Source organism: Phycodurus eques, chromosome 9, assembly GCF_024500275.1.
Source record: "Phycodurus eques isolate BA_2022a chromosome 9, UOR_Pequ_1.1, whole genome shotgun sequence".
NCBI lineage: Eukaryota > Metazoa > Chordata > Actinopteri > Syngnathiformes > Syngnathidae > Phycodurus > Phycodurus eques.
In genome coordinates, this window is record NC_084533.1 from 17,958,887 (window position 1) to 17,986,589 (window position 27,703).

Genomic DNA, 27,703 nt, shown 5'->3' on the forward strand with positions numbered 1-27,703 from the left:
TCTCGCCTTACAGAAGCTTCAGTAGGCTACATATTGTGTGCGTGTTTTATATATATATATATATATATATATATATATAACATTATGGTATGACATATATATGTATATAACATTATGATATGACATATATATGTATATAACATTATGATATAAATGAGTGAACTACCTGGCCTGAGAAAGCACGTTGTTTTTTAATTGGATACTACCAGTTGTTGAAAGAATGAAATCGTGATTTGCATGCAAAAGTGCAGAACAACCAAGAGATGAATGGCTACAATTGTACATGGCCGCTTCTTGTAAGGATGCTGTATGTATGTGTGTGGATTAAAGCCTGCACGCACAGACAATAATGACCGCTGGCTCGACCGTGAACGCGCGCTCCCGAGCCTCGGTCATCGCCGTTTGTTGATGTCTCCTCACAGCATGTCCGACAGCTTGTCTGACTCTTTCTCTTCGGTGGAGGCTCGACGTTTGCGCATTGCTGCGTGTGTCAACGCTGTGACCAGTTTATAAAGTTAGCTCTCTTTCTCTATTTTTTTACCCCCTGCTTTGATACCGGATGGATTGCTCCGTTTGAGTACCGCTAAAACGTTGTGCGGAAGATTGTTTTTGGCCACCTTCTCCGCATACTGTAGCGTCTTATTAGGATCAACGAGGCAAATATAAGTATGCACTAAAATACACGCGTTAAATCGTTTCGGTTGGCGGCAAGAGAGAAAAAAAAAGTTGCAAGTCGAAGGAGGAGGATTATGCACTGAACGCTGAACATTTCTGGAAAACAGGTACGTGATATTTCAAATATCCGGTTGCAAAGACGCTTACGATGATTGTTTGTGTTCAGCTTCTGTAGATGCTCGTGCGACGCGTGGATGCATTCTTGTGCCAAATAGCGTGGGTAGTCATGACATTCAGGTGCCTTTCATAAAATAATATTCACAGTCGTGAATGGGCAGAGCCTGCACTTGGATGACAATAGCCCGAACGTGCTCCGTTTGCTTGAATACGCTGCCGCGCGCGCGCGTTTGTGTGTGTGTATTCGTGTAGTGGAGGTATTTCTTTAGGCAGGTATTCGGGATGCAGCAGACGTGCACGAGTGCCATCACACGCGCCATGCTGTAAAAACAAAACAAAACCAAAAAAGAAATGCAAATCACAGGTGTTCTGACTATTGTGTTTTAATCACAGTTTTGTCTGTAAAGGTCAAGGCCAATTATAAATAAGTGTTATAGTCTCTCAAATTGCCTTTGCGCCTAAACAAAAACTATCTTATGTCACTATATGACCCCCTCACAATCCCACTCTGCATGAGACTCACAATTGTGCCTCTGTATGATCAAATCTGTCTTCTCATATTTCCACATTTATTTATATCTATATTCTTAAACTGCTCACGAGTGTTTCAAGTGCGCAGGAATGCATGGTGTAAGCAGCAACAGTATTTGTGTATATTTTTTATCATTGCCGCTGTCAAAATATGTTGTATGTTCATTTTGAATTGTAAAAATTGTTTTGTGTCCTCTTAAAAGTAAGTAAGCAACAACCAATGAAAAAGTGTTTCAAGAAGCCATGTATGGCCACTGTCCATCAAAACACATACTTCAGCTGTGGCCCACAAACTCCTCCTTTCACTTCATAGTTAAGACAGACAGCACAGCGAAGAGGAAATTCCTTATTTTGTTTTAATAAACCAAATCCAGGCAGCCATGTAAATTTTTTTTGTGCAGATGAGTGACAACGGTATACCTTAGCTAAACTGAATTTGCTCAACAGACATGGTGGGTGTCACCAAACCAGTGTTCGTGCTGCCCATTCGCCACCTTACCAGTGGGTTAATGAAACAGGATGTGGCGAAGTGAATATTGCCCACGTTAGCCACACTGGCAAATCAAAATCGCCAGCGTCAAAAGCCCTTCCTGATAAAAGTTAAGTTGAGCGCTCTAATTCTGTGTGTTAAAGGTGTTAGTGGTTTATTTTTTCCCCCCCGCTTCGTAAAATGCTTCAATGCTTCAGTGAGCGTGAACTCGGGAGAGCAGCAGTCCAGCCGCTGCTCACCAAGCAGACAGGCTCACGGGGTTTCCCAGATGCGGGGAGCAGGTCCGTCGGAGACGATAAGACCCGATGCCGCTCGCCGTCTAATTGAAGTATATTACCGTACATACCGTGTGTTCGAAATGTTGATGGGCATCGTGTCCTGCAATTCCCATTAGTTCTCGCGGCTAGCTACCTCCCTTCTTCATCAATGCACGGACCGCTAATCACAATTTGGTTGTCATGCCGTTCTCACCCAATATCAAAAGTATTGTACTTTAGTTAAATTTGGACAAAAGGTGAGTTATGTAATTTAGACCATGTTTTCCTGTGTTCGCTTTTATAATCACATCTTAGTGATGAAAAGTTCTTTTTTTTATCTCTATACTCGGCTGATACTGGCAAGAGCGTCATTATACAGTATTACATTTTTACAAGGCATGAAGTTAAATCAATGTCAATTTGATGGAAGTTTTTTTTTTTTTTTTTACAGTTCAATGGTAAAATAAAGATTTGTTATTTAAATGAATTCATTATAACATTTAGGGCTGGTCAAAAGAAAATAGGTGTTTATTTGTAGGGTATATCCAATGTCATGTTTGTCATACTAGGGAATAACTTTTTTTCTTGTGTTTCCTGAATCTTGCTGAAGATAAACTTACCACAAAAAATTGCATGCTAAATCAAAATCTCAAAATTTGTTAAAAAAAAAAGAAGAACATCGTAATTAGAGTATTTTCACAAATCGCTCAGCCCTAGTCCTGATTGATAACTTGGTAGTTTTAATTGAGCACACATCGTTAGAAGCTTATTAGCTTCTCAGTGACGAGGACTGATTAAGTGTGGCTAAACATTTACTCACATAAACACACGTGATGATGTGACTAAGTACACACAAGTGTGGCTAGGAATTTTTTATACGGTTTAGCCACACTGGCTAATGCCTGGATCAGACTACAAGACAAATTTGGTCTTTCACGATTGCACTATGTCATACTACTGCCATAAAATCTTGCCGTATCTCGGTCAGACAGTAGCAACACGACACGACATGTATTCCGATAAATCTTAAGTAAACAAATGTTTGTATGCGTGAATAAATGTTGACACCATCAACCACGTAGACAAGCCCGGTCTTGTATTCCGATGGGACCGTATCCCATCTTTTACGATCACTGGGCTTTATCTTGTCAAATCAAACACTGTCGGAGAGGCGGAACCAGAAAATGTGTCACCGGTCAACGTGACCGGATACACCCGTTACCATGGCGATGACAACAACAATGGATCGTGCCAATGTATTGTGTGGGGGGAAAAAAGAACAAAAAGATGAGGAAAAACGTGTGGTTGTCGTCACCGGTGCTCGGGAGAGAATGTACATTCAAGGATTGCTTGAGGTATGTTCACGTACTTTTAATATGATACGACTTGCAAGCAGGCAACAAAACGTTATGTAGCCTAGGAAGCTAGTGCTAGCACTAACGGTTTATGCAAACATGGCGGCATTCTGTCGAATCATGCGCTAAAGCTTCGGTAAGCATTAGTTTGTGCGCATGAATAAATGTTGACAACGGTGACCAGGTATGTTGATAGCAAGCACGGTAGGCGATGCGCTGGTCACAATACGCAATCCTATTGGTTGATGTCAAGGTGTGTTGTCGTTGATATGTCACACTACGCGGAAGATATCCAAAAACATCAAACGCGCTAGACTTTGGCGTCGTAGGGCTATCGCAGGGCCAAATCGTCGGTCGGACAAAAGATGTCAGGCCCGATCTGGGAAATCGCCCACGATAGCTAATCGGCCCAATATCGGGGCTTAAATCCTGGTTTGTGATCTAGGCATGACCCAGTGCCAACCCTGAAATCCCATAGTCCAATAGCTGTTTTTCTCTAAATAATTGATTCTACTCCACCAAAACTTACAGTATGTCATGTGCTTTTAGCTCATATTTAATTTTTAAATCATATTTACAGTAACTAGTGACAAGGTGATATTTCCCAACACCTGAAACTGTGGTGTGCAGTATCGAATTACTGGAAAAGATGACACACACTTACCTCAATCAACCCTTACACCTGTGTTTTGGGTGTGGCTCCATTCGCTTTTTTTCAGACGATCAATAATATATGCAGTTATAATGGATATAGGTCACTCGAAATGGACTGTTTTTTAAAAAAATGGTTATAGGCACAAATGTGACATGAAAGAACTACATTGTAAATCTATGCTGAATGCTATAGCCCAGCTAAATCTGCAGTCCACTGAAGGAAGCCATTCATTTTGCATGTTATTTTGTTTTCATTTGGCATGCTTGTAGACATAATGCTTTTGCAAGTTCCCACCAATTTCTGCCGGGACAACTTGAAGGGTAAAAGTGTCACGCACAAGCTGTACAATAGGTGCCATAGTCCAGCAGTTACCATTTTCTTACGATATGACAGCACATAACTTCTCCTCCTCCACGTTTAGCTCTCGTCAAGTAGATCTATCAGTCTATGTAGTTTGTCATTCTTTTCCTATATCTTGATCTTTTGACAGGATCGTACAATTCAAAAGGAAAGCAAAGCCTCAAGATTGCAGTGTGATCACTATGTACTTAAAACTATGTATATACAGTATGGTAAATATACATTGTGTTTTTGATGGACAAATATACAAGCACTTGTCACCTTTGTGTCAGGCATCATTGTGTGTTCGTGTGAGTGTGTGTATGTACTTGCATATGTGCGAGCGCCGAGCACTAATAGGAGCACACTCTGGACAGAAGCAGGCCATGTCAACCACAATCTACAGACAAAGCCTCAGGGTGTCCTATTTGGCACATACCCATCAACCCACCCACACCCACACTCACAAACACAGACACGCACACACACACAAATATATATATATATATATATATGTATAAATAAACAGACAGACCTTAGGGCTTTAGACCCGACACAAGCGTCAGAGCATTAGAGGTTCTCAGAGTCTGTGTCCTTGCTGGACCTTATGTGCCATAAGATTATCTGCCTGCCATCAGTATTTCCTCAACCTCCTTTTTGGAGACCCGCCTCTTAAAAATGACAAACCATCATGACCCAACTGATAATGAGGTTTGTTCATTAATCATACCTGCAACCATATGACCAGAACAGGTAAACTGGCAATGACGACATATACTCTTAAAGACTAAATAATTAGACTAAATAAACACATTGAGCCTGTGGAGACATTTTGAATGAAACAACTGTGGAAGAAATGCTTCTGAATTTCTTTTGAGACCCAAATGAAATCTCCCAATCAATCCTACGAACGAATGAACTTTGCAAATTAACTTTTATACAGACACCATTCCTGACTGCACAGGAACGTGCGGTTTTTAATTTACTGTTGAAAATAATTAGAGTGAAGCTCTAGCTTTCTCTGCCTGCTCTCACTGCCTCTATTTGGGTTACGTATGTCTACATTTTACTAAAACACCTGTGAGGTTTGGAAAGAGGAGCATCAATCTTTATTAGACTGAATGAGGCTGACCCTGTTGACGAAATTACTCTCACTGTGCACGCGTGTGTGTGTGTGTGTGTGTGTGTGTGTGTGTGTGTGTGTGTTCATGTTTTTGGCTGTGTGTGTATGCATGTGCTTTAGTGTTGAGCCCTTCTCTGACCTGGTTGACAGATGACTGCAGAGATTTCCAGGGTTCAACAGATTAGGGGATTAGAGATAGAGGCTTCACACAATAACCCTAATGCATAAGCACGTCAGTATACAATGTATGCATATGAAAAGACGTGCATCAAATAAGCATACTCTTGGGACAGTGTGTCTTCTTCAGGGGCTGTTATATCCACTGTGACCCTGGTGCTGTATTTTGTACTTTATTGTGTAGATACAACACTTAACATTCATACAGGCAAACAGATGGAAAAGAGCATTAGAAAACCTCAAGGGTCCAATTTCACTAATGCCGTCTTCACACGAGGCATGACCCATGTTGGTACTGAGAGCCCAGTTAATACAGTTTGTCCTTCCAAACGAATTCAAAGCCCACTCAGAGTTAGATAATGAACAGACATGGTGGGTTGAATGTTTGTAGCACAGCAAGTCTTGTGGTATTGCCAAATTGCAGTCAAATGTCTCTTTTACATTTAAAAAAAAAAGGCACAATTGCATCAATAATGACAATTCATGCAGTTGTAATTACCTAAACAACAGTAATGTACCCCTTAGTTGTTAGGTTTATGTTCTGTGTCCGAAAATATTAAATAAAATGTTGACTTTACTTGATATTTATACATCAGCATGTTCCACTCAATTGCAATATTCTAGTTGAACATAAAAATGTATCCAATGACAACTTTTACTGTTTGTTGTTCACTTGACAAGTTACTTAATTTGTCGTATTCATGTTACAGGACCCACGGTTGTTTACCACCATATGTTTTGTTTCGCAAGAATGGCCTTTGTGGTAAATGTAAAACATTGTAAGGCATTGTAAATGAAGTTTTGGGAAGCTGGAAAACATCCTTCATGCATCTAGTTTTCTCATTCCAGGATCCCGACTTGCTGTGTAAAAGCAAGCCCAGCTGTGACAATGTTACTGAATTGTGTGTAAAAAGCAATCGTGCCATATTATAGTTAGATGTTGCTACAACTTTGATCTTGATATTTTGTGGTATCTTTTGAGAAGTATTAATTAGATTGTTCATCTTTACCATTGAATACATTCAATTGTTTTTTCAGTCATATCATTTCAGCATTTATGGCAAATCTACCAAGGACCCTGCTGAGGAACATTAAATACTACTCTGTCAGTATGTAGTTTCTATAAAAAAGCAATATTTGCTGGTAAAATAGTACTGTAAACTTGATTATTTGCAAGGATACACAAATTAGTGGCTACATAAGTTTATTTTGGACTGTGTTTTGTTTGTGTGCGTGTGTGTGTGTGTGTGTGTGCTTGTTTTTGGAGCACACTCTGGTTCATTGCCGATTAACTTTCTTGAAGTAGGATGAGAGACATAATGTGAACTATACAGCCAAAGATTTTCCCACTATATCTCTATATCTGTTGATTCTTAAAAATGACAGCCAAGAAAAATTAAACAAAATTAGCCTCAGAGTTCGTAATATCATAAGTAATCAATTCCAGACAATATTATATTAAATACAAAGAGAAACTTTGATTTGTTTTCTGGCACCAGATTTTATATTGAGGACTGGAAGAAGAATAGTTCCAGTATTTAGTGTGCTTTTCTCTGACTTTATATTGAAATTTGAATGTCATGAATGCCACACTCCCATCTATTCCTCTTTTTTGTGACCTTTATGAACAACAAAACTCTCAAATACCGCATATGATTTCTATAGGGTGACTCATTGTGTTGCTCAAACAAAGCTTGGTATAGTCTGTGTCCCTGTGTGTGTTCATAAGAATGTGTGGTTCAAGACAGCCAACATGAGCTATCCATCCATCCATTTTCTGTACCGCTTTTCCTCACTAAGTTCGCGGGGATGCTGTGCTTTACAAAAGGTAAAGCTCTCTGAGAGCAGTCTAAATCTTTAATGACTACACTCCTAGATCCTGTTTTTTTTTTGAAAGGCAAATGATGGCAGCACCGGATGATATTTGTTACTAATGTCTGTACACCAGTCTGTCAACTGATTAACTGGTTTGAACTCAACCTCCTCACATGCCTGTGGCGCTTTGTGGGCTTACTGACTCAGTTCTTGTTACGTAGCCTACCTTCGCCAACCTACAGTATGGGCTTTCCAGCATATGAACTCATGAATAATGTCTAAGGTTAGTGCCAGGTATGTAAGATGTTCACGTTAATGGCTTAGCGATAAAGAGAAACGTCAATCATCTTTCATTTCATATGGACAGTAGAACTGGTATGGTGATCAGATATCTTCTTTCCCTTAGATACATCCACTTTTTGGCACCAAAAAAACTAATGTCCGGACAGACATCTCATCTGTGATTTCACTATTATTCAATCTCACTCACTCCATCCATCCATCCATTTGCTTGACCCTTTATCCTCACTAGGGTCGCGGGCTGCTGGACCCTATCCCAGCTATCTATGGGCGGGAGGCGGGGTACACCCTGAACCAGTCGCCAGCCAATCACAGGGCACATAGAAACAAACAACCATTCACACTCACATTCACGCCTACAGGCAATTCAGAGTCTTCAATCAACCTACCACGCATGTTTTTGGGATGTGGGAGGAAATCAGAGTGCCCGGAGAAAACCCACACAGGCACGGGGAGAACATGCAAACTCCACACATGCGGGGCCGGGATTTGAACCCAGAACTGTGAGGCAGATGTGCTAACCAGTCGCCTACCATGCCGGCAATCTCTCTCTCTTTTTTTTTTATTATTGACAAACAAGTCATTTAATTTGATGAACACAAACATAGGTTATCTCAGTCAACATGTATGCTTTCACCATGCTGTAGATAATTATTTTGTCCCACCCTCCTGCACAATCAAACTGCACCGCCATTGGCCGCCTTGATCAAACTGCATTTCTAAACTGTGGTGTGCTGTGAAGGCAGCATTAAAAAAGGATGCTGTGCAGCTGGACAGGCTGGTCAGGCAGGGTGGATCTGTCACAGGTACAGAGCTTGTTTCATTGGTCTCGGTGGCAGTAAAACGACTGTCTATCAGTCCATCTGCCCATCTGTCTGTGCTTTGTTCAATGTGTGTTTCCTGTATTACTTTAAAATTGCAAAAGAAAATATGATAAATTAATCCCCTGAAAGCCCTAATACATGACTCAGGATCAATTTGAATCATGGTATATGTAATTGTGATTGATGATTTAAAAAAAATAAAATAAATGTTAGGTGGTAATATAGGTTGAGAGAGGTGTGGAGAAGTCTACCCTTTTTAGCTGTGTACCCATGCATGCATCTGTACTCACATTCTTCATTTGCAATTTCAAATTACAGCAGCCTTGCCATTTATTGAACACAAACTCCCTCAACCTGGATTTATGGGCTCATTCAGTGCCCTGCTGCATTCAATGGAATTACCACAAACTATTTGGCAGCCATTGATTTCAGAAAATGTGGTGTGCTTCCCATGCTTCGGTTACATGCGCTTGCGCCTTCAATCCGCCTGCCTTACTAAGCAGACATGCCTAGTTACAGTCTAAAATGGCCTTCTGAAAGAGGACGGGAGTTAAGATGGCACCCCCCGAGACTTTTCAGAAAGTAATTTAATAAACTGATATTTTTCCACCCCACCAGGGAAAGAGAATAAGCTCAGAAACGTAATGAAACTTGGCTGTTGAATTTTTATTAAAGAATCAATTTCCTTCACTTGAACATAACTGAGCGAACAGACATTTTATTTCTGGCTGAATTGCAACATATACTACATTAGTGAATGTGAGCATGAAGGTGTAAAAGCTTCATCAATGGATGGGGAGTGTCTAATGGCTTCCCCCTGCCCTTCAACATTGGTGTAGCAACATACAGTATGCTATCCTTATTGCAGTTACTGCAAATTGTTTCACAAATACCGTTACTGTATGTTTTTTAAATTGAGATTTCAAACATCATAAATATATACTGGATTTAAAAAAAAGTAATTATTTAGGCAAATACAAACCAATTTTGGCAAATATGCATTTGTCAGGCAGCACGGTGGACGACAGGTTAGAGCGTCTGCCTCACAGTTCTGAGGACCGGGGTTCAATCCTCGGCCCCGCCTGTGTGGAGTTTGCATGTTCTGCCTGTACCTGTGTGGGTTTTCTCCGGGCACTCCGGTTTCCTCCCACATCCCCAAAACATGCACGGTACGTTCATTGAAGACTCTAAATTGCCCGTAGGTGTGAATGTGAGTGCGAATGGTTGTTTGCTTATGTGTGCCCTGCGATTGGCTGGCAACCAGTTGAGGGTGTACCCCACCTCCTGCCCGATGATAGCTGGGATAGGCTCCAGCACTCCCGCGACCCTTGTGAGGAGAAGCGGCTCAGAAAATTGATGGGATGGATGGATGCATTCGTCAATGTACTGTATGTAAATGCTGAACACCAACAAAACTCATATTCTGAAATAAACAAGGTCGAATCATTTTAGTGTCTGGGTACATAATGTACAAGAGGGCTCCATGCTGCTCCAGCACTATTAGTGACCACTCAAGTACAGGATCTAGGGTTGTTAGTTTCAATGCCAATGAGATACACTATATATTATATGAACACATTCAGTGATTAAAGCGAATGAGGAAAAATAAGGAAATATATAAAGGATAAACATACTGTTTTAGCTGTTGGAACCAAAAAACGTTTAGCCAGTCGGATACAGCTGTTCATTCTAAACAATCTGTCTTTCACGACTGGAGCCTGGCTTGCAGAAAGTGTGCTAGCACACAAGGAACAATTGGAAAACGCAGAAGCTAAGACTAACCAAATGTTAGCTCAATTACTTATTTTATCTTGTTTTGGATTTTTTCAACTGGTCAGTTGTGCCGGCCCCAAGTGAGACCCTGCCAGTCAAATGTTTTTGGTGGCGATTACTGACATTATTTTCACTGTATTATGTAATATAAAATTATACTAAATTACCTTATAAAACTATCAGATTTGGAGGAGAACAAAAATTTTTGCTTGGGCTGTTTACAATGAATTGTCAATTGAACGATTATCAAGCGCTATTCAGCTAAACAATTTTGATATGAATTGATCAAAACACATTGTAGTGTTCACGATACCCAGCAATGAACACATGTAATAAATATGTCCTGATAGTTTATATTCTTTCTTTACTTCTAACCATAGAGTATATTGTGATACCCATAGTGATCGTGAATGTTGAGGCATCAAAAAATAATCATTTTTCATATCTCTTATGAGCATTATTAACTCATGCATGTGTAAGGTACACATTTGTAGAAGGAAACGTTAAAATTCATTGAGACTACAGCATAAATTCATATTATTATAAATTCTATCTATCATTTGATAGATCATTTAATGGAACTAGCATTTGCTATTTGCTCGTTAGCTTGATTTCCTGTCTTTCATGTATCCATCGAATGATTTGTTTGTTCAGTATGCCTATAGAATGACACTCCTTTTACCCTGACTTTACCACGACGTGTGGCAGCAAGAGAGCAAGGGGGGTCAGGTGATGATTTATGACCAAGATGCTGCATTCGAGCACAGGATGATTAATCTCTTCTGGGAATACTTCAGGAGAACAAGTTTAACCTACCTCGGCCTTGCACACACACACACACACACACACACACACACACACACACGCACACGCACGCACACACACACACACACACACACACGCACACATGTATGCCTAAGAGCAAACACAGGTAGAGTGCATGCAGTTGCTTTTATATGCAATTTGTGTATTTGTGTGCAATCCTTCCTCCCTATGCTTTTTTTCTCTCTGCTTTCCTTGTTCACGCTCTCCACTATTTCTATCCTGAGTGACCTCAGTTGTGCAATGCCTCACATTCACCCTCTCCTCTTTCACGTTGTCCATTCATCATAGTCACAGATGCTCACACACAGAGCAATATGATGGTATAGGAGGGATGAGGGAGAGCCTCTATAAAGGGCCTCTTGGCTGCGGTACCAGTGAGGATAAGGCTGTAGGATTAGTGTAGCAAGGTGCAAAGAGCTGTAATGTCTTAATAAGTATGGTTGAAAGCAGGGAATTGTACCATATGTTTGCTACAGCTGCGTCTATCTATCTATCTATCTATCTATCTATCTATCTATCTATCTATCTATCTATCTATCTATCTATCTATCTATCTATCTATCTATCTATCTATCTAGTCTGTCTGTCTGTCTATTGTGTTGGAAATTCTTCTTTTGTAGCATAATTAAGGAAACAATCTTGTCTATCGATCTGTCTGTCTGTCAAGAGAGAGCATTAGCTGGGCATACAGCCTTGTATTCCGATTATAAACGGTTTAGAAGCGCGAACGGAATGAAAATGCTCCATATGAAAATAATACGAAGAAACAGGCCGAATCGGAATGGATTTTCATTCATATTCACAGGGTTGGAATATTCCTTTTGCCGAACTGATCAAAAGTGAATTTCTGTCATGGTGTCGGGCTGGGCTCTGTCTGAGCATGCTCTGTCTTGATGTAAATACGCAGTGCCATCATCGTTTACGCAATTGAAAACATGGTGCTTCCTACTGAAAGCTGGGCTGTGACGGAGATGTTTTTAACCACTTGTAACTTGTTTTTTTTAATCAAGGTGCTGATTTAAAAACAATCACTTCTGTGCTGAGTAGACGACTGACCTCCAGCTTGATAAATCACGTGTTTTTCGATTTGCATGTCACACGTCTCTAAAACGTCTGATCTGATTAAATGCAGTAGCCCGCGGAAACACCAGATCGGAAAAGATCACATCACATGCAAATAGTTGACGTGAGATCTTCAATCAGAATCATTTCAATTGGAATGACAAAAACGTCTAGCATGTGAACGGTGTGATCAATCAGTTTACATCTCAAGCGGAATTTCCAAACTCACAGTTGCAAGAGAGAACTGAATGTACTATATGTCTACCATTGCCATTGGGGGAGCTTTTTGTATTCCCATTCAACATAAATGTTGAGGTTTGATATGCTAAGAGTAGTGTCCCATAAGAAGCACATAGGAAAATTACACACTCCTCCTGTATGTCCAACTCAAACTACAATTACTAATGTTAATGTAATGTTAACATTAGTAATTGTATGTAATAATACTCACACAATACCATAAAAGTTACTCTTTTTATAATTTGTTTTATTTCTGATAACACAAGCTCAGTTCATAACATTTGCAAACATTGGGTAATGATGACATGGGAGAGCTGTGTAGCAGAGAGGAAGAGAGACAACATGAGGGAGGCCATAACATAATCATTTGTGGAAGTACAGTCATGTCAGGCAACCCCATTCAGTCTCCTCCTCACCGAGCTGCTGAAGAGGAAAATGTCCACAGATCACGGTGAATCATTTTAATCTCACCTCACACGCACAGACAACAAACAAAAGCTTGTAGTGAAGGACCTCATCATTCACAGTTGATGCTTGCTGAGCCATACATTAATATGTCCTGTGAGTATACAACATTGGATAAGTGATATTTATATGTTTTGACGAACCACACTTAAAGTTAATTCCCGAGCTTCCAGTTGTGACTAGGCGTCATCCCGCTTTAAGATTGCTTTTTGTTTGTGGTACTGAAAATAAAAAGCTTACGTCACTGGAGTGTGTGCGTTTGTTTATCTCGGTGGAGTGTGTAATTCTGTTAGTCCACTCCATCGCCTTTGTTACATCATCATCTTACAATAATGGAAAAATATGATTGTGGGAAAGGTCTTGAGTGTGTTTGATTACCTGTAAAGTCATCTACATCATACACGTTTGAAGTGTTCCTTTTTAGCATTTGGTGAGCAACTATTTACATGTGACGAGATTCATCCATCCATCCATTTTCTGAGCCGCTTCTCCTCACTAGGGTCGCGGGAGTGCTGGAGCCTATCCCAGCTATCATCGAGCAGGAGGCGGGGTACACCCTGAACTGGTTGCCAGCCAATCGTAGGGCACACATAAACAAACAACCATTCACACTCACATTCACACCTACCGGCAATTTAGAGTTGTCAATTACCACGCATGTTTTTGGGATGTGGGAGGAAACCGGAGTGCCCAGAGAAAACCCACCCATCCACAGGGAAAACATGCAAACTCCACACATGCGGGGCCAGGGATTGAAACCCCGGTCCTCACAACTGTGAGGCAGACGCTCTAACCAGTCTCCCACCATGCCGCCCTGGCAGAAAATTTGTAATTAGTATAATTTGTAATTAGTATAATTTGGTAATTTAAAATTGTAGTTATCTTTGTAAATTAGCAGCAAAAACGTTTTTTTTTTTTTTTTTTCATATCACTTTCTCCTTCTAAAGCCGACACTTGTGATTGGCTCTCTCTGGTCATGTGACATTTTGAAGTAGTCTCAAACGTGACATATTTTTCCAAATATGACCTTGAAGCGCCACCTAATGGTGCAAGCTATCAGTTTGTCGGAGATTTTGAAAAGGTTAGACTTATAGTTACACTTTTGAACACAAAAAAAACATTTGACTTTTGAACATTATGAGCTTAATTATTATTATTTTTTTATGGAACTTTCACTTATCGGGTTTGTCATATAAAGCAATATTGTCTAAATTGTGCACATTTGTCTTTAGGTCAACATGGTATTATGTTTTCCACATGTTGTACACATAATGCAACAAACACATTTTTATTTTTCATTTACATTTCATCATGTTTTGTCTTCAGTTTATTATTTGTGTAAAGAAATATGTGATTAGGGTTAGGAGCCCTGTTGATGCATTCGTTCCAAATTCAGAAAAGTAATTGAAATGTAATTAGTTATGTTACTTTGAGAAAGTAGTTGAAATAGTTACACATTTTCAACAGTGCAACTTGTAATTGTAACCAACTACATTTCCAAAGTAATCTTCCCAACACTGCTTTTTAGGGATGTGTTTGATAATTGACTTTAATGATATGGGATTGTCCCGTGCTTGGGTCAAAGGTTATTCACAGTTACAATTGCAATTGATGTAAAGCACAGTTCTGATTTAAATAATTTCAGCTTTTTATGTATCGAGCACCAGTTTTGCAACTTGTTTTTTCAGGGACATTGCACACAATATATTGACTAACATGCATGCTCCATTTAAAGCGTTTCTGGATAATTAGCATACACAGCTATAAATGAAAAAGATTCAAAAATCTGATACAACTTCATTTAATTTATTGTATAAATCTGCTGGTGATTAATCTGTTTTATAGTCTGGCCAATGAGTTATTGTGTAAACATAGACAAAACATGTTACGAGTATCTGGAAACACTGAGTCAAGTCACATGCCCTCCAAGATGGATGCCATAGAACATTTGTCAAAACTATAACAATAAGCTCACATTATCTATGAAATCAACATTAGTAAAGTACTGGTGCAAAAGTATCCGTTTATCCCTGTTTGCTTAGTCTTTATTATACAGCGAATGCTCAAGCCATATGCTATTTTTGTGGATTTTGTTTCTGGGATTTTCATGGATTTAGCATGTGAGGGTGCACCAACAAAATCACCTTAACAGCCTCTGTGTTCATTTCATTTTAATCCAGTGATGGTTTGAAGCAAAATGGGAACAGGTTTGTTAAATAGGAGTTACTGGAGGACGAATGATGAAAAAGAAACCTAAATTGTTAGAATCTATCCCGCAGCTCTTTGATATCTTGTGTGATCTTTTTGTGTCCTAAGATGCTAATAGCTGGGAGGAATCAGGGGGAAACAGGTGTGGTGCTGGAATAGTAGATTAGTTATTTTATTTTCTCAGTAAAAAGTAATACAATTTGTATTTTGTCATCCTGAGGTCTCATTTCTGTATTGCAAAAATTTCAGTGAAAATATGGCACAATGAAAACCATTTCACTTATTATTAAGAAGCAAGTGCTTTTCTGGTGTTGCCAGTCAAAGCAATAAAAGAGCGTTTGGTATCATTGGAAAGTGTATCTCACACCGGGTAAGCTGAACTAAAGAAATAGAAGCCCGGTAGGGGAGAGTTCTTTTGAGAGTGGAGAAAGTGGGTTCTTTATTTGAGTCACAGCACTGGAACATCTGTGTTAACAATGTGCCCCAAACAAAATTCACACTCAGTTTTTCTCTCTCTCTTTTTCAAACATGTACCCCACAGTTGCCTGACAAATACACTTACAAAATTTAATTGTAATCGTTGGCATCTCCATCTAAATACTTCCTTTTTTCCTGGGCACAGTAAAGAAGACGCTGAAGCTGATTTGCATAATCACACATTTCAGGACGCTGGAGCGAGAACTATTTTCTAAACCTCTTCCCTGACAACTCGGAACCTTTTCATGACAATCAGTCAATTCTATAATAACCTGTTAAGAGTTACTAAATCACAGTATGAACTCATCAGGCCAAGTCATTGTAAGATGTTGGTTGAGCAAGTAAAAAATTACTTAGTTACATTACAACCATGCTTCCTTATTGGTCATAGGTTTTCTTGGCACAAATTCATAAAAGAAATAACAAGCAGATGAATGCTACATGCTTTCACAGCACTCTTGATAATCTATGGATACCAAATATCTCTCCAGAGAATATGCTAAAAGCGGTTATCCAGGGCAATGCCGCATAAATGTTTTAGAATCAATATGCTTAATATAAGGAAAACTCACTTTGCGTCTCAAATGCTCCGGTCCACATGAAAATAAACAAGTCTGTAAAAAGACATAATAAATGCGCTGTATTATATAGTTTACGCAAAAAGACAAACCATTTTTTATGGAATGCAATATATAAAGCTATATTGCTGCACTACTACTGCTAAGTGAGGTAGCTTTCCATTTCTGAGATCGCTTTTCCAAACTGTGTCTGTCAGCAGAGAGAGAGATAGAGAGAGAGAGAGAGAGAGAGAGAGAGAGAGAGAGAGAGAGAGAGAGAGAGAGAGAGAGAGAGAGAGAGAGAGAGAGAGAGAATCTGCCCTTCACGTTGTGAGGTAGGTTCTCCCTGATCCTGCAGGTTAAAGATGGCTTTGGCTCGTGTGCTGCTGACCCATCTGGACTGTTTGCTGGGCTTCAACCTCATCCTTGGACTGTACAGTTGAAACCCAGAAGCTCATCTCCAAAGCCTTCAGATTTTACACTACAGCTGTCACAATATTTTAATAGACATTGACCCAATATACCTCTGAAGATTTTTTTAGGTCTTTATTACATATGTGTGTGTCAGCGTAACCCTCTGGTCTATGTTTTTCTCACTTCATTTCAACACACACATAGGGCCGACTTCGAATTGGAATTTTTTTTAAATATAATGATTTCCCTACATTGGTAAAACGTTGAGCCTTTCCAATCTGCTGTGGGTGAATTTAGCTTCCAAATATTTTATCTGTTCTGATTTCTGCCCCCGGCTCAAGCTTGGTGTGACCTCTTACACTTTGATAGTCAAAGAGGATCAGTGTTTAGATCCACTCGGCTTACCATGTTCTCTCACAGAGAGCAGCAATGCTTGTGCTTCCCCTTCGCTGTCTTTGGCGCAATGAATGAATACTTTGTTTGGACACGGAATACAAAATAAATCAGGCACACCCACATTCACAGAGTCAGACACCACTGCATGGTTGTGTAACTTTTGAAGGGTTGGATAATGTCAGCAGACCAAAGCCTTAGTGGCTCCCAGTCATCTGTGGTTGCCAACCTCACTAACATCATCTCCACTTCACAGTACCAGGACAATTTCAGCCTGGTTTCCCTGCCACATTTAAAAGTTTAAAAGGCAGCTGACGTGCGTGTGTGTGTGTGTATGCGCTTTTGTTGGTCAACACATGCAGGAATTGTTAACTTTCCCTTGTTACATGAAGGGAAACCCCAACACAAGTGGAATGAATATACTGTAGAGCAGGGGTACTGATTATAGTTTGATGCACACTTCTGAAATACTAAATTTGATCAAATTACCTTTATGTTATTATTCATATTGAATGATACTCATCTATGTGAAGACACTGATCATGGTAATGATTTCTCACAATAATTAACAAGGTAGGAAACAGATTAATATCAATGTGACATTTTATTGAAAAAAAAGTTATTCTAAATACATTCCGAGAGAATTAGAATTTCCCATCACTGGTCAGCTGTTTTTAGTACAGGTCCATTGGCTACTCATGTGGTCCTTGAGGGTGACCTGGTGCCTGCGTGTACCATGCTGGTGATCCCTGGTGTAGAGCCTTTCTTTCTGTTTTTTTTTTTTTTGTATGAAGTTCTTGTTTGGTATATTTAAATACATCCTGTTTGTTGTTGATTGTGAAGTATGCCTCAGTTCCTGTGTCATGTCCAAATTCTGCATATAGCTCAATTATAGCTTGGTGCTTATAGAAAGGCCACAATCCCACACACCCAAAATCACTCATTGCCCACTACAATAGCTCTATCTCACTTTGTCTATTCCAGGAATATATACAAATCTTAAAGGGCCATAGATTTCTTTCTTTAATGAGCCAAGTGTCACTTAATCAAGGTCGGTCAGGCCACATGCGATAATACTGTGATATTGAAAACAAAATGTCTTTTCCATTCAAAACAAAAACCAAAAAAAATTAACTACAATAAGTCATTTCTATCTTGACAATTAAAATACTGTACATATATGAATAAAAGAAACATGACCCGTGTCATGAATCTAATATACATTTGGGCTTCTCACCTCAAGTGTGTGTCAGTGTGTGCGTGTGTGTGTGTGTGTGTGTGTGTGTGTTTGGGTTTGCGGAAGTTGGGTGGGTGGGAGGATGGTGGTGGAATTCTTATAGAAAGAGTGACAAAATACTAATTGTTAAGTGAACTCAAACATTGAATAAATAATAACAATAATGAGTACGCTTACAAATGATACCTATCAAGAACACATTTACACAGTTAACATAGCAGTTCCTGTATTATGATCTTAACCTTAAAGAAGTTTGCACCACTTCCGCTAGCAGAAGTAAATGACTTAGCGATTGCTACTCAGTAACCTTCACTAACTAACTTCACGTAAAACACTCTAATACAGAATTTTACTAATACTGAAAATTTATAATCCGGTACACACATGCTACAGACTGAGTTGAACCCTCTCCATCCAGCCAGCCTGACGTCACTGCCAATGCACAAGTCACATAAACTGGACTGCTAGAATATCCATCCATCCATTCTCTGAGCCGCTTATCCTCACAAGGGTCGCTGGAGTGCTGGAGCCTATCCCATCTATCATCGGGCAGGAGGTACACCCTGAACTGGTTGCCAGCCAATCGCAGGGCACATACAAACAAACAACCATTCGCACTCACATTCACATTCACACCTACGGGCAATTTAGAGTCTTCAATTATCCTAGCATGCATGTTTTTGGGATGAGGGAGGAAACCGGAGTGCCCGGAGAAAACCCACGCAGACACGGGGAGAACATGCAGAAGAGCTCGGGCTTTGAGAAGCCCGAACTCTTCAATCTTGGAAAGGGCCGTAACAGTTAGCCACATAGGCGGAAAGAAGAAATTCTGCCCATAAAAATGTTATAATGCGCTGAAATTATTTTTGAAAGATTAATACAAATTAAATCTTTCTAGTAGTGTAAATCAGAACTATTATTATTTTTTTAATGTTTGATCCTCGTTAGCTGCCACATATGGCAAGTTGTTCTTCCAGGAATCCATAACGTCAACATATCTACAAGGGTTGTTTCCTTCCCTTGTGACGAGGGGAGGTGTAGAAGCTTAAGCAGAATTTTTACACACAATAACCTTTGCTACATTTTCACTTATTCATTCATTCATCTTCATACATAAAGTAGCTGTGCATAACTGAATTATTTTGGTGTCATAACCTCACTTAAAAAATAAATAAATAAGTGGAATAAAAGAATGTTCGAAGGATTTTTCAACTCGAAGTACTGAAACCCTGCAAGAAAAAAAGAGGACAAACAACGAATGAGTAATCATTTAATGCAAGTGCAAATGCAATGAACAATTAATGTAAGTGTGTTCGAGCATGTGTTGGAATGACAAAAACTAAACTTGGCAAATAATTCATGTCTGTTAGCATTAAAGTCCCTGTCATGTGTATGTGATGTACCATGATGGCAGCCAGCCTCTTGACACGGTTTCATTTAGCCCACATGCTGACCCCAGGAATCACCTGATGAGTCACGTAACTTTAATGCCGCCATAGTGCAGAACAATTACTTTCAAGAAGAATCAGAGGAATCATGGGGAAAGTGTGTGTCACCTTTAAACAAGATAAAAGACAGATAAAAAAAAAAAGACCGTCTGCTAACTCGAAGTCATTTAAAACAAAACAAAAAAAGACAATCTGACTGGTAAGGGGGTTGCATTGCTTTGCGACACAGGCTCATTACTATTCAAGGCCGCCACTCTGTCTTTTCCTCAGCAAAGCAGTGAAACAGGCTCCAAAAGGAAAAAGAAGAAAATAAACATTCCTGAGTGGTTAAAATCACTTCCCAGTTTAGCTGAATTAGCTGAAGCAGCAAGGGACATTTAAGATCCACAATACACAATCCATCTATGTTCCCCATCAAACACACAATTTGCCTGTGAAGTCAGCCCCATGTGTGAATGTTTTTAAGTCCAGGTTAAAAACTCTAAAAAAAAAATTATCATGCTTATGATTGAGTATTTTAGATCATTTCCATTTTTAAATGATCTTTCTTGAAATGTACATTTTTTAGTAATTTGAGTACGCTGTCTTTTATTTTGTTTTTAAATGTATTTTGCTCTTTGTTTTTAAATGCTTTTAATCGTGCAAAGAACATTGAGTTACATTGTGTAAGAAATGCATGATATACTGTAAATAAATTTACCTTGCCTTGCCAATACTGGTTGTACAAGAGGAGTACAAATTCAAATAGTACAATTGTGCCTATTGATTGGAAGGGAATGTAAAATCAGACCTGTAGTATTTAGCAAGGTCTCTGCGCTCAATGAATATTTGGCTGATGGAAAATGTTTTCTTATGAATGATGAGGACTCGAAAACTGCTTCTTTCTTTCTCTGAGTAATTTTACTCTTCATACCATTCACACAGAATTGCTATAGTATATGCTGCACTTAGCACAGCATAGCACAGAGGGCTGGGTGCCTGTTGAATTTTGCTGAAGCGTGCTGTGACATCTCAACGCATTCAATAGGAGAGATGGAGGCAGAGTGATTTCAGAGTGACAACAGCAAGAGATTTGGCTGGGTTCTTTTGTGAACACAGCATGGAGGAGAAAATGGAGGAATTAAGAAATATTTCTGTGTCCCATTCTCGAGTCTCAAAGTTCGAACTGTGATTAGGTAAAAAAGGCACAGCGATGGAGGTAGATCTCCACTACTTTAAATGTAACAGTTTTGTTGAAACTGTGAGATTCAACAGCGGACACTCGGCAGAGCCTGAGTTTGAAATGGTGACGCTTCACAATCATTGGTAGAAATCCCGCTTCACAAAGATAAGATGTTGGAAATTATTCAGCTTTAGGCAGTTTTGAAGGTCTCATTGCCTCATTTGCAAGCCTGTTGTCACATTAGGCGGAGTGGGCTTAAGTAGGACCACTGATATTTTCACTTAAATGCAGTTTTTTTTATTGGACGCTGTAAGCTCGTCTTCTGTCTCATCATTTGGCCTTTTCCCCTTTGCGAAGAAGCGTTACAAAAATATCTGTTGTTTACTCTTTTTTGAGAGCTTGGCTTGGCTTGAGAGCCAGTACCAAAAGATTATCCATCCATCCATTTTCTGTACCGCTTATCCTCACTAGGGTCGCAGGTTTGCTGGAGCCTATCCCAGCTGACTTCAGGTGAGTTGCAGGGTACACCCTGAACTCGGCGCCAGTCAATCGCAGGGCAAATATAGACAAACAACCATTCACACTCACATTCACAACTACGGTCAATTTAGAGTATTCAATCAACCTACCATGCATGTTTTTGGGATGTGGGAGACCTGTTTTTGGGACCTGGAGAAAACCCACGCAGGCACGGGGAGAACATGCAAACTCCACATAGGCAAGGCCGGATTTGAAGCCGGGTCCTCAGAACTTTGAGGCAGATGTGCTATCCAGTCATCCACCGTGCCGCTACCAAAAGGTCATGTGATTAGTAGTTGTTATTGTAGAGATCTGAAGGACGAAAAGACTAGGAAACCTAATAATGTTGCTTTTTCCATATAATATTAGCATCAACTATGTTACAAAATTCAATGTCGTTAGATGTACAAAGATGAGTGTGAAGACATTGAACCCCCCAGGAGAGTTGGGTCAGTGCAGTCGCATTCCGAGGCAGGGGGGCATCCAATTGCCTGCGCGCCGTGATGCGACTGGGAACCAGGCTGTTTAGGTGGGTTGAGCAAGAGGACTGCCGCGGTGGGCACCTCCTCTGCCTCTGCTCCACCCGCCTAAACAGCATGAACCCCGGCCTAGCCACGGCCAGCGGGAAGCCGCCTCCGAACTTGCTGCTGGGGGAGGAGAGTGGTGTGTGGAGATGAAATGAGACAGCCAAAGCCAAAAACTAGTTGGATGTATTTTGGGCATATTGATCGACCACGGTTTGACAGTAGTGCCAGAATTGTCTGATTGATGTTTGTAAAACTACATGTTGTTTGGGTTTTAAGGTTTGAGCCTTAACTACCCATCCATCCATCCATTCATTCTCAACACCGCTTATCCTGTTTAGGGTCGCGGGGCAGCCTACCCCAGCCGACTTCGGGCGAAAGGCGGACCCTGAACCCTGAACTGGTCACCAGTCAGTCGCAGGGCAGATATAGACACGGACAACCATTCACACTCACATTCACACCGTCACTGAGTGGGAACAGAACCCACGCTGCCCGCAGCAAAGTCAGGCGTGGACCGTGTCGACTCCTGTGTCAATTCATATTTTAATGTGGCAAAGAGAGAAAGTTTTAAGGCTATTTGAAAGAAATTATACCTCAGCATGACTCTCCCCTTTGCTGCATGAGTGACTGTACCCTATCCTTTTCAATACTGTAAGTGGGTAAAAGATGGCCTATATCAGAATTAGACTTTACACCAATCTAATCGGCTTGATCGCAATCGAACGATAATGAGCATTTTATGCTGATCGGCTGATCAGTTTTAATGTCATCATTCGCAGATCCGATCAATTACATCATTGCTCCAGCTTGTGATCGGATCGGTGATCAATTTTTTAAACTCGCTGATCGGTGATCGGCCACAAAAATCCTGATCGTGTAAAGCCTAATCATAATCTATGTGTTTTATATTGTTTTGGGTAATAATAATAATAATCATAATTATTATTATTATTATTATTATATGCTCAACCACTAAGAAATCAAATACATAATAAAATAATGTACAATATACTGAAACATAAAACACAGGAAACGGAAAAAAGAAATAAAGAAAATAAATATTATCTTTAACCCTTTCTGTTTGTAACGTAGTAAACACATGCCTTCAATGTTTTGAACGTGACGAAGAAACAGAGTAGAGCGTATGTGTATGCGCAGGAGTTTGGGGTAGTAATACAAAAACAAAAATTTTGTAAAATGTATAAAACGTAAGTTAAAAATTCAAATGGCAGGATAGTAAAAACATGTTTTTGAGGAATATCTGGAATGTTAAATTATGACATTTTCTAAAACGGAGTTATTGCAAGAAAAAGACATAATTTTTGACCCCCTTGTGCATCTAAGGGTTATGATATCAAGGAAATCAAGTACAGTAAACCCCCACTATATTGCGGTTCATTGTTCACACCCCTGCTATATTGAGAATTATTTAAGTTATATGCATTTACAGTACAGTATACATGTAAATCCAACTTAAAAGTTGCACACCTTCAGTTTGGTACCAAATTGTACATAGAAAATATGCAGCATAATTAATGGAAAGAAGAAGAGGCAGAGATGTTCCCCAACTATTGTCAGCTCAGGAAATTGTCGTTCCCACAGGGCAGAGAACATATACCAGGCTGTGAGTATTGTTGAATGCTGTTTGTATGTGTTGCTGCTCTGTGTGTGTTTAAGTAGCTGTTGTTTGAAGGTTTAAAATTACTGTAACATCTAAGCTAATTTCTTTATATGGTAGCATTAAGCTAGCAGGCGTTGGTAAGATTATATGATTTCATTTAACATTTACCCCTCCTGGAGCCGTGACCTTATCACGGTGGAGGGGTTTGTGTGTCCCAATTATCCTAGGAGCTAAGTTGTCTGGGGCTTTATGACAAACAGTTCCTAGGTGGGGGTCGTGTGCTCTGTGAGCTGGGCGGCAGCCGAAGGTGGTCCGATCCCCGGAAGCTGGCTCTATGGACGTGCAACGTCACCTCTCTGGCAGGGAAAGAGCCAGAGATGGTGTGTGAGATCAAGGAATTCCGACTGGACATAGGCTCACCTCAACGCAACCTCTTCTTGAGAGGGGTTGGACTCTCTTCCACTCTGGAGTTGCCCACTGTGAGAGGAGCTGAGCTGGTGTGTGCACACTGATTGCCCCCCGGCTTCGGTACCTGTACGTTGGCCTCCCTCCACCTTCGGGTGGATGGACGAGTCCTGAATGTTGTTTGTGCCTATGCACCAAACACCATCTCAGAGTACCCACCCTTTTTGGAGTCCTTGGAGGGGGTGCTGGAGAGCGCTCCTGCTGGGGACTCCCTTGTTCTGCTGGGGGCCTTCAACTCTCACGTGGGCACTGCCAGTTAGACCGGGTTGTTGTGAGTCGGTTGGTCGAATACTTCGAAAATGTCCTGAATTCTACCAACACGCCTTCCTAGGAGGAAGCAGAGTCTGGGAACTCTGAGGCGGGTTCCCCTATCTGTGGAGTTTAAGTCACCAAGGTGGTGAAAAAGCTCCTCGGTGGCAGGGCTGTCCTGGTTGACACGCCTCTGCAACATCGACATGCGACATCGGGGACAGTAACTTTGGCTTGGCAGACCGGGGTGGTGGTCCCCCTTTTTAAGAAGGGGGACTGGAGGTGTGTTCCAACTACAGAGGGATCACACTCCTCAGCCTCCCTGGTAAGGTCTATTCAGGGGTTTGGGAGAGGAGGGTCCATTAGGAAGTCGAATCTCAGATTCAGTGTTCAGATTGGTTTTCATCCTGGCCGTGAAACAGTAGACCAGCTCTACACCCTCAGCGGGGTCCTCGAGGGTGCGCGGGAGTTTGCAGTAAGTCAAATATGTTTCCAGTGACGATTGGACTCCGCCAAGGCTGCCCTTTCTCATCGATTCTCTTCATGACAGAATTTGAGGGGGTCTGTATTGGCGACGTCAGTATTATGTCTGCTTTTTGTGGATGATGTGGTTCTGCTAGGTGCATCGAGCTGCGATCTTCAGCTCTGACTGGAGCGGTTTGGAGCCAAGTGAGAAGCGGATGGGATGACAATCAGCACCTCCATGGTCCTCAGTCAGAAAAGGGTGGAGTGCCCTCTCCAGGTCGGGGAAGAGATCCTGCCCCAAGTGGAGGAGTTGAAGTATCTCGGAGTCTTGTTCACGAGTAAGGGAAGAATGGACCGGGAGATCGACAGGTGGATCAGTGCAGTATCTGCAGTGATGCAGATTCTGTATTGGTTTGTCATGGTGAAGAAGGAGCTGAGCCAAAAGGCAAAACTCTCAATTTACCGGTCAATCTCCGTTCCTACCATCACCTTTGGTCATGAGCTGTGGGTCGTGACGGAAAGAACAAGACCACGGATACATGCGACCGAAATGAGATTCCTCCACAGGGTGTCCGGGCTCTCCCATAGAGAGAGGGTGAGAAGCTTAGTCATCTGGGAGGGGCTCAGAGTCGAGCAGCTGCTCCTCCGCATTGAGAGGAGCCAGCTGAGGTGGCACGTGCATCTGATTAGGATGCATTACAGATGCCTCCCTGGTAAGCCTTCCTGACGGACCGTATCTATCTATCTATCTATCTATCTATCTATCTATCTATCTATCTATCTATCTATCTATCTATCTATCTATCTATCTATCTATCTATCTATCTATCTATCTATCTATCTATCTATCTATCTATCTATCTATCTATCTATCTATCTATCTATCTATCTATCTATCTATCTATCTATCTATCTATCTATCTATCTATCTATCTATCTATCTATCTATCTATCTATCTATCTATCTATCTATCTATCTATCTATCTATCTATCTATCTATCTATCTATCTATCTATCTATCTATCTATCTATCTATCTATCTATCTATCTATCTATCTATCTATCTATCTATCTATCTATCTATCTATCTATCTATCTATCTATCTATCTATCTATCTATCTATCTATCTATCTATATCGCAGATTGTGTATGGGTCTGGAACTTAGTGTTTATTGTATAGCTTTGTGTGCATTTGACATTTTCATTGAATAAGTCAGACATAAAGGGACTAATTCTTCTTGTTTGCACCGCATTTTAGTTGCAAGTCTCAATGTGATTTGTGTGCGAGTGCAAAAAAAAAGGTTTGTCTGTACATGCATGAATGTAAACGCCTGTGTCTTGGGGCTGAGTAGTCTCTGTGGTTGGTTGAGTGGATAGAGCTCATTTGAAGGGACACGATTTGAGGAGCGATCAGGGAATTTCTTCAACATCTTGCCCCGATAAAATCATCTCTTTAATCAGCCTGAAACTCCCTCTCAGTGCACAGCTGATACACATACACACAACACCAGTGTGCAAAAAAGGAGAAATAAAGCCTGCTTCAGGCTGACACAGTAAGAGAAAACAGAATATGAAGGTGTCAGAACACAATTAAGAGAAAGAAGGGAGACAGAGGAGAGCTACAGCATTACAATTCAATTGGAAGGGGCTGCCAGGCTGGTAATTGGATGGAAATGTCTTTCGCGAAACGTGTAGAAACTGGGAAACACTGAAAAAACTAAATAGCATATCCAACAGGAGATGGACCAAAGTATTGAACAGACTTTTAAAAAAATAATTAACAAGAGGTCAGACAATATCACCTGAGTTCCCCCTGAATATGCTAAGCTTTGTGGGATCTATAACTTGTGTCCCCATTGCACAAAGTAAGAACCATATAGACATGGTTGGATGAGCATGGTGCGGAAGAACTGTATAACCCTGATGTTTACGCTATTCCCCACTTTTGGGATATGATCATTGACCTCACAAACTCTCCATAGAGGCACACTCCAAAATCTTTTGGAAAGTCATTCCAGAAGAGTTTACGTTGTCCTATTTTTGGTATTCGTGGTGTCCCAATAGTTGTGTTTAGTATAGTGGAGGTGTGTATAACACGCATAGTCTGTTACATATTATCACATAAAGGTACAAACCCTAATCATGATTCATGCTAAGACTACAATTTTTCTGTGCCAGGAAGTTTATTCCATTTAAAAGTGTAACTTACATACATGAAGAGATTAAACATCTTAACACAATACTGAAAAATCTACACTAATACCATCACTTGCATTGGTGTTCAGCCTGAATGGGATGGAAAGAGATATATATGTCCAATAGTTGTATTACAGTTATGCCTCGATTTAATGGTTGTCTGGTTGGGAATAAGGTTGTACTCAGTTCAACTGAGATTGTTTTGCGCTGGGGGAATGAGGTGTGTCCCTCATAAATCCTCTCCATGATGAGATTGAGGTTCAAAAAGTGGGAATGATCAGACAAGAAGAAAGACAGAATGATGCGCACAAAACCAGCAGGGGATTTTGTTGTTGTGGTGTGTGTGTGTGTCCGTCTCTCATGTGAGCTCTGTTAATGCGTCAGTCAGGCCTTGTGGTGTCGATGTCACACACAGACTTACCAACACATACACAGGAAGAAGAGCTAGCATTTCTGAGGCACAGCTATTTGGAGGAGGATGTCATTTGTTTTTTTTTTTTTGCTTACTCTTTGCAACCCAACCCAGGGCTGAACAATTTATCGTTTTCTGATTGAAATCATGATTTCAGACAACGCGGTCATGTGATTGCCAAAGCTGCGTTTTTATTTTTTTTTGCAGCGCTCCCGACTGACCCAGAATCTGTGTGTCAACTATAGTATCCTGCCAGGCTCACCAAACTGGGTAGAATGCTAGGTGCTAGGCTAACTTTCTCCGAGTCCACAACAGCTAATCCTCGCTT

General features: G+C 40.5%; 1 protein-coding gene across 5 annotated transcripts in view; it reads left to right on the forward strand.

Annotated features, from left to right (window-relative positions):
- Positions 1-385: 385 nt before the first annotated feature.
- The window catches only part of tenm2a (teneurin transmembrane protein 2a), a 245,648-nt gene continuing 218,330 nt past the window's right edge, over positions 386-27,703 (forward strand). For all 5 annotated transcript variants that reach the window (XM_061685215.1, XM_061685221.1, XM_061685217.1 and 2 more), the window contains exon 1: positions 386-782. The gene's annotated coding sequence lies outside the window, so the exon portion shown is untranslated. The remainder of the gene's footprint in view (positions 783-27,703) is intronic.